This window comes from Dromiciops gliroides, chromosome 2, assembly GCF_019393635.1.
Source record: "Dromiciops gliroides isolate mDroGli1 chromosome 2, mDroGli1.pri, whole genome shotgun sequence".
Taxonomy (NCBI): domain Eukaryota; kingdom Metazoa; phylum Chordata; class Mammalia; order Microbiotheria; family Microbiotheriidae; genus Dromiciops; species Dromiciops gliroides.
In genome coordinates, this window is record NC_057862.1 from 152,600,490 (window position 1) to 152,608,435 (window position 7,946).

The window sequence follows — 7,946 nt, forward strand, 5'->3', positions numbered from 1 at the left end:
AGCTGTGTGACCCTGGGCAAGTCACTTAACCCTCATTGCCCCCGCAAAAACAAAAACAAAAACAAAAAACAGGCAGCGAAAGACAGGAGGGATTCCTTCATTTGCTTGGAGACACGAAATGATCTGGATAAGGCCCACACTGGATAATGGCTCCCAAATGATTGATATTTGACTGTCTTCCTTGTATCCTTGCTAGGAAGGGAGACAATGTGTCATATAGAAGAGCAATGGACCCACAGGCAGAACCTGCAATGCCGGCTGTCATTTACTGTGTGACCTTAGGTGAGTTACTTGACCTGTCTGGACTTCAGTCCCCATCTGTAAAATGAGGGGTTTGAGCTAGATGCTCCCTTCCCTTTAACATTGTATTAGGGGCGGCTAGGTGGCGCAGTGGATAAAGCACCGGCCCTGGATTCAGGAGTACCTGAGTTCAAATCCGGCCTCAGACACTTAACACTTACTAGCTGTGTGACCCTGGGCAAGTCACTTAACCCCAATTGCCTCACTTAAAAAACAAAAACAAAAACAAAAACATTGTATGATTCAGGGGCAGCTAGGTGGCGTAGTGGATAGATAGGTCGGTACCTTGGGGTCAGGAGGACCTGAGTTCAAATTTGACCTCAGACACTTAACACTTACTAGCTGTGTGACCCTGGGCAAGTCACTTAACCCCAATTGCCTCACCAAAAACAAACAAACAAACATTGTATGATTCCTTCCCCTACCTGATTTGGAGATGGGGGATCCCTGGACAGGTGGAGAGGGAGACAGGCAGAATGGGACAAGGGCTATCAGTGAAGACTTTTTGTTGTTCAGTCATTTTTTGGTTGTGTCCTATTATTCTTCGTGACCCCATTGGGGTTTTCTTGGCAAAGAGTGGTTTGTCATTTCCCTCTCCATTTCATTTTACAGGTGAGGAAACTGAGGCAAACAGGGTTAAGTGACTTGCCCAGCATCACACAGCTAGTAAATACCAGCGGCCAGATTTGAACTTTCCTGTTTCCAGGCCCAGTGCTCTATCCCTTGGCCACCTAGCTGTCCAGAGACTAGCTAATAAGGACTAATTAGTTAGATCCAGTGTACTGGTAAGAAGGTCCTGAATGGGAGAATGCAGGACTACTCTGTCCTATCTGAAGTGACTTGCCCCTTAAAGGCATTTGTGTGTGAAGTGGAATCTCTAGGGGTTGTGGTTGAGAGTAGGTGGGGATAAGTGTAAGCCTGAACACATCCTGAATTTCCCTATAACACATTTCCTTGTACCCAGTTCTGAGTTCAGATATTCCGTGCTTTTCACAAATTAGAAAAGGACTCTTTGTCCCACCTTACTGAAAGTATGGGATCTGAGTTAATGAGTTCATTGAATCTTGGCCTGAAGACACACTGTGGAGCTGGAAGCTGATACCTTTAAGATAGAGATAGCAGACCCAGTGCTGGCTATATCCTGACCCTGACATCAGGTCAGGCAGGATCAGGTTTGATGTGAGGAAGCTCTTCTCCAGGATGAGTTCCTCCCACCTGCTCCTTACAGGCTGGGAAAGAACCATTATTTTCCTGTAAACTAGCCTGGAATTGAAACTTGAACCCTGTCCCAAAAATTCTGGAGGTGTCCTCTGACTTCCCAGCCCTTCAGCTATCTGGGCCCCAAGACCAGTCTCATTCAGGCCCTCCCCTCTGTTTCCCCTTTCTTCCCTATGTCATCTCAAGGAACCTCCCCTCCCAGCAGGCTACAGTTTAGGATGTGGGTCTGGGCTTTGGCTCAAGCCAAGAGAGTTAGTCAATGAAACATTTCTTAAGTGCCTACTATGCGCCAGGCAATGTGCTAAGTATTGGAGATGCAAAGAAAGGCAACAGACAGAACCTGCTTTCCTTAGTTTATAGTCTAACGGGGAAGACAACATGTAAACAACTCTATGCAAGATAGGGTAGGGAAGGGGGAAAAAAGGAGAGGAAAAAAAAAGAAATTTACACAATAATGTTGTCTATTTGGAAAGAATCACAAGTTGTGCAAGGTAGATTTGCAGTTTCATGTGCAATCATCATTTTTATTGTACTATGTTATGTTTTATTCCACAAATTAAAAATAAAATAATTTTTTAAAAAAGGAAAAAAGCAGAAAATAATAGAAGAATGAAGGGAGGTTGGGCAAGGCTTCCTATGGAAGGTGGGATTTTTTTTTTTTTTTTGGCTAGGATTTAAAGGAAACCAGGGAAGCCCAGAGGCAGACAAGATCATTGTTCACTAAGAGGGGCTGGGCATGTTAACAGGTACTATCAGTAAGTAACACTGTCAGCTCTCAGTTATTTAGACTAGTAAAGGGAATGGGGTGTGGGTAATCTAGAAGGGAAGTCAGAAGCCTTCTAATTAAATTTTCTCTTATAGCAACAGGTAAATCTAATTTTGTTTGGCTAATATTAGAAGGGGTTTGCAGTTTCTGGGCACACAGCAAAAGGCAGCAGAAGAAACAACCACCCTGCCAACATTAGGATACATCATTTGCTGTTATCATGACAAGCCATAGAGGGACAGCATTGCGTAGTGGAGTAAGTCCTGAGTTCAAGGCTCACTTCTGAAATGTACTCGCAGGATGTTACTTCACCCCTCAGGGCAGCTATGTGGCACAGCGATAGAGTACTGGCCCTGGAGTCAGGAAGACCCAAGTTCAAATCCAGGCACTTCACTACTAGCTGTGTGACCTTGGGCAAGTCACTTAACTCCAATTGCCTGAAACATCTGGGGCCGTCTCCAGTTATCCTAATGTATATAGCTCTGGAGGAGAGAGTGAGGCTGGTGACTTTGCACAGTCCTCCCTCACATCCAATTCACTGCAATCCATGGCATCACCTCCCAATGTCATGGTCCTCTTCGAGAACAAAGAACAAAAAATAATTTAACCCTTATGTTGCCCAGGCAATTTTCTATGACTCTAAGATACAGATCTTCCCTGATAGAAGAGGTACCAATGAAATCACAGGTCATGGCCCAACCCTGAGCTACACTAGGAAAATGGAGTAGAGACTTGACTTATGAATCAAGGAAGCATACAATCTAGGTAACTTATTTTGCCTGTTGTGACCGAAAGTCCAAAAGAAAAAGGTGGCTCCACACTGGGAAGATGTTATTGCTGTTTCTGTTTGGGCATGGGGATCAGAGAAAGAACTAGGTATGGGTAAAGTATGCATCAGTACAACTAATATTTATCAAGCACCTGCTATACACAGAGAGTACTTCAACATAGCGATGTGAGACACTAGAGAGAGAAAATCAGAAATGAATTAGTAATCACTATCACGGAGTTTAGGTTCTTATAGGTATCTACTTAGAGAGCAAAATAATAATGATCGATTAGGTTTAAATAGTGCCTTCAGTTTTGCAAAGTGCTTTTTACATATTTCATTTAATCTCCACAACAAGCCTATGAAGTAGATGCTGTTATCATCCCATTTTACAGATGAGGAAACTAAGATTGAAAAAGGACTTGCTCAGAGTCACAAAGTATTAAAGTATTCAAATCCTGCCTGACCAGGATTTGAACTCAGATCTTCCTGAGTCCAAGTCCAGCACTCCCTCTGCTTATTATACTTACTGCCTCAGACAGGTGATTACCCTGGGAAGGGAGAACCTTTAAAAATTTTTAAATAAATGCACATTTTCAAAATTATTTATAGTAGATAAGATGGGCTTGGGCACACAACAGGATTCCAAGCCCACTTCTAATGTCAGTTTTGTGATCCTGGGCAAGAAACTGAACATAATGTGTATTTGAGCATATATGAACATATAAACCATTATATGTTTATATATTTATATTTTCTATGTGGTTTGTATAAATTATGTATGTATCCACACATTTATTAAGCACCTATTATATGCTAGGTGGTGCAGTGGAAGGAGGGTCTGGAGTCAGGAAGATCTGAGTTCAAATCCAGCCTCAGATAGTTGCTAGCTATGTGACTTTGGGTAAGTCACTAAACTTTTTTGCCTCAGTTTCCTCATCTGTAAAAATAATAGCACCTACCTCCCAGGATTGTTGTGAGGATCAAATGAGGTACTATTTGTAAAATGCTTGGCCCACTATAGATGCAATATAAATGCTAGCTATTATTGTTGTCTTGAGAAATATCTCAATACCTTTTTTCCCTTTTTTTAGCTATGATATTTTATTGGATCCTTACGACAATTCTTCCAGGTAGACTTCATAAGCATTACTACCCCTTTCCCCCATTTTACAGATGAGGAAACTGAGGCTTGGAGAGGTTAACTGACATCCAAGGTTACAAAGTTTTGGGTTGTGTTTTTTTTTTTTTTAGTTTTAGGTTTTTTTCCAATACTTTTTTTTTTTTTTAGTGAGGCAATTGGGGTTAAGTGACTTGCCCAGGGTCACACAGCTAGTAAGTGTCAAGTGTCTGAGGCCGGACTCAGGTACTCGTGACTCCAGGGCTGGTGCTCTTCCAATACCTTTTAAGGAAGAACTAGGCTAACCTGCATGCAGGTAGGGGTTAGGCCATGGCTTCTACCACAGAAGCCTTCCCCCATCCTCCTTGGTCCTTACATAGTACTTAGCTCCTCGATAATGCATTTATCATATATTAATGTCTATTAATGTTTTCCTTCCTAGTAGACTGCTAGCTCCATGAAACCTAGGAAAGTGTTACTAAAACTTATTTCCCCCAAAACAAAGCTCTGCATACAGTAGATGCAAGCTGTGTAATGCCCTCAACAAATGTTTACTGAAATGGACTGACAGAGGTGAAGACTCAAGAAGCAATGAGCTAATGAGGATGTTGGACTTTGAGAACTTGAGGTTGTAATGCCTCAAATTCAGTTACAGCCTCTGACAGTTATTGGATTTATGACCATGGGCAAGTCATTGACCCACTCTGAGCCTGTTTTCTTGTCAGTTGCTCATTAAGCATTTATTAAGCAACTACTGTGTACCCACTGTGCTAAGCACTGGAGATACAAAGCCAGTCCCTGCTCTCAAAGAGCTCATTATTTACTGAGGGAGCTTGTATACACAAGCTATCTACAGGATAAAGGGAAAATAATGAACCAAGTGAAGGTACTAGAATGAAGAGGGGTGAGGAAAGGCTTCCTGTAAAAGATGGGACTGATGGAATCCATGGATTGTCATGGGGCTCAAATGAGATGAGGTTATTGCCACTGGAAAGACCCTATTTGTGCACAGTTCATGCATATTGTCATCTAATTTCCTCCCCTTAAGAGATGAACCCAACCTTCTGTTTTCCAATGTTCAGCCTCTGTACTGATTGACTTCCTGGTTCTGTGTCTTTGCTCATCATTTAGGCCAGGTCTTAGTTAACTCTGTTGTGATAAAATAATGGGATTTAGCAGATACTCAAAGACCCACCTGGAGATTAATCTAAACTGATTGTATCAAGTGAGAGTGATTGACTGCTGATTAGTCTACTTCAAAGTTAACTAGATTGTAATCACACCTGGCTAGCCCTTAAAGGTCACTGTAGGGATCATTTCAGACACAGACAAGAATCTGCTTCTTATATGCTTAACCATAGAACTGATTTTGCGTCTTTTACAGTGAATGACTCTCCTTTTGAAGAATATGTTGATCAATTGAAACAACTTGGAAGGTGGGGAGGAAATGATATGATTGTAGCTTTTGCTAGACATCACCAGCTGAATATGATAGTTCATTGGTGGAATCAGCCCCTGTTGAAAATCAGTGGCACAGACAAAGCTGAAGCTAAAGAACTCCACATTTTCTACCATAGAAAACATTATGACAGCATTAGAAAAATCAATGACAATTCAGAAACCCCTGCCACTTTGGTGTGTAGAGAATTGGGGAACCAGTTAAAACAATGTAGCAAACCCCAAATTCTGACTGCTTAAATACTTTAACCTTAACAAGCTTTTCCTTCTGCAGGTAAACCACTTTTTTTGTTGTTGTTTGTTTTTTGAACATAATACCACAAACAGACTAATTAAACTCATGGTTCAAAAAACAGTCAATCACTATCACTATCTTTGAGTGTCTGCTAAATCTCATTATTTTATCACACTGTCCAAGGCTTGACTAGTAGTATGGGCTTGTACAGAAGCTAATGTTTGCCATTCATGCCTCCTTGTCCAGTGATCTTCTGTGTTTGGAAGGTTTCATTATCCTTGAGCAGTGGTCTCCAGTTTTTCTACCCATACCTTTATTAGTAAAAAGTGAGCACCCCACCACCACCACATGTGCACACTTACTTATAAATTATATACATGTGCAAGTGGACTGATAATTGTGTGGTTTGTAGAACTTATACAAAATTAGAAAATTTTAAAGAATAAGACAAAAGTGAAATAATATTTGGTTCTAGAGCCATGAAGGAACCAATAAGAGCTTACTGGGTAGGGGCAGCTAGGTGGCACAGTGGATAGAGCACTGGCCCTGGAGTCAGGAGTACCTGAGTTCAAATCCGGCCTCAGACATTTAACACTTACTAGCTGTGTGAACCTGGGCAAGTCACTTAACCCCAATTGCCTCACTTAAAAAAAAAAAAAAGAATTTACTGGGTAAGTGGCAGCCGCTTTAAGGAAAATCACCTTAGCAACTGTGTGGAGGATAGAGTAGAATCAGGAGAGACCAGTTAGGCTGCTGGTGTGTGCATGAGCCAGTGAGGGCCTGATGGTGGCTGTGAGAATAGAGAAGAGGGGTCAGAGGACAGATACCAGAAATGACAGGATCTGACAGCCGGATGGATGGGTGGGATGAGGGAGAGGGAAGAGCTGAGGATAATGCTAAGGTTGTAACATGGGTGACTAAAGGGATGTCGGTGTCCTTAACAGTAAGGGGAAGCTTGGAAGAAACCTGGGTAGGATAACAGATAATGTAACGAGATCTACTATGAAGATCTCACGGCTCACTGTCCCAATCTAACAGAAGGGAGCAGCCAGGGCTTGGGCTCAGCAGTCATTACTTGGAGCAGAGAGTAGCCTGCCTCTGACATCACATGCAGTCTGTTGTGGAGAGAGGTGGGGAGGTATAGGGGATGTCATTAGCTAGACGATATTATCCCAATGGCATGTGAGCAGCTGCTGCTTTGGGTGCTGGGATAGCAGTTGTGGTTATGTTACAGCTGCCCGGAGGACCAATGCCTACCTCCGAAAGGGAATGGTTGGGAGCAGAATAGGGGTGTGATGGGGTATAAAGAAGGTATAGTTCTATCGGAGACAAGCCAAATAATTTATGAAGGCAGGGTAGGATTCCAGCCATCTTCCCACCCTGTGATTGGTTGATCACACTTCTTAAGGTCAGGCCATGACCCCCACTATTTTTTCTTTAAAAAAAAATATAAGGGGGCAGCTAGGTGGTGTAGTGGATAGAGCACCGGCCCTGGAGTCAGGAGGACTTTAGTTCAAATCTGGCCTCAGTCACTTGACACTTACTAGCTGTGTGACCCTGGGCAAGTCACTTAACCCTCATTGCCCTGGAAAAAAAAACAAAAACAAAAAACCACACACTTAAAAATATATCAAAAAACCCCAAAACAAACAAAAAAAACCCCCAAACTATATATATATATATATATATATATATATATATATATGTATTTCAATGATCTACTATTAGCAAAGTGAAACAGGTGTTGCTAACCCTATCCTGGCACAGATGGGAGACCCTCCTGAGGTCAGCCAAATCAGGGGATTATTTGGTTGCAGAAAGGAAGTGTTTTCTGTAGAGGCCCTACCACTTCACCCGTCCCCTTCCCCGACGCCATACCTACACCCACATTAGTGAGACCAGAGCTCTATTCCTAGCTTTGTGATGCTAGGCATCCCAGAGGTAGCTAGCTCAAAGGTTAGAGTAATGGGCTTGGAAGAAGGAAGACCTGGGTTCAAATCCCGTGGGTAATTCCTCTTTCCCTGGGTAAGTCTCTGAGCCTTATCCATAAAATGGAGTTTATAGGGTGGTCATGAGGATC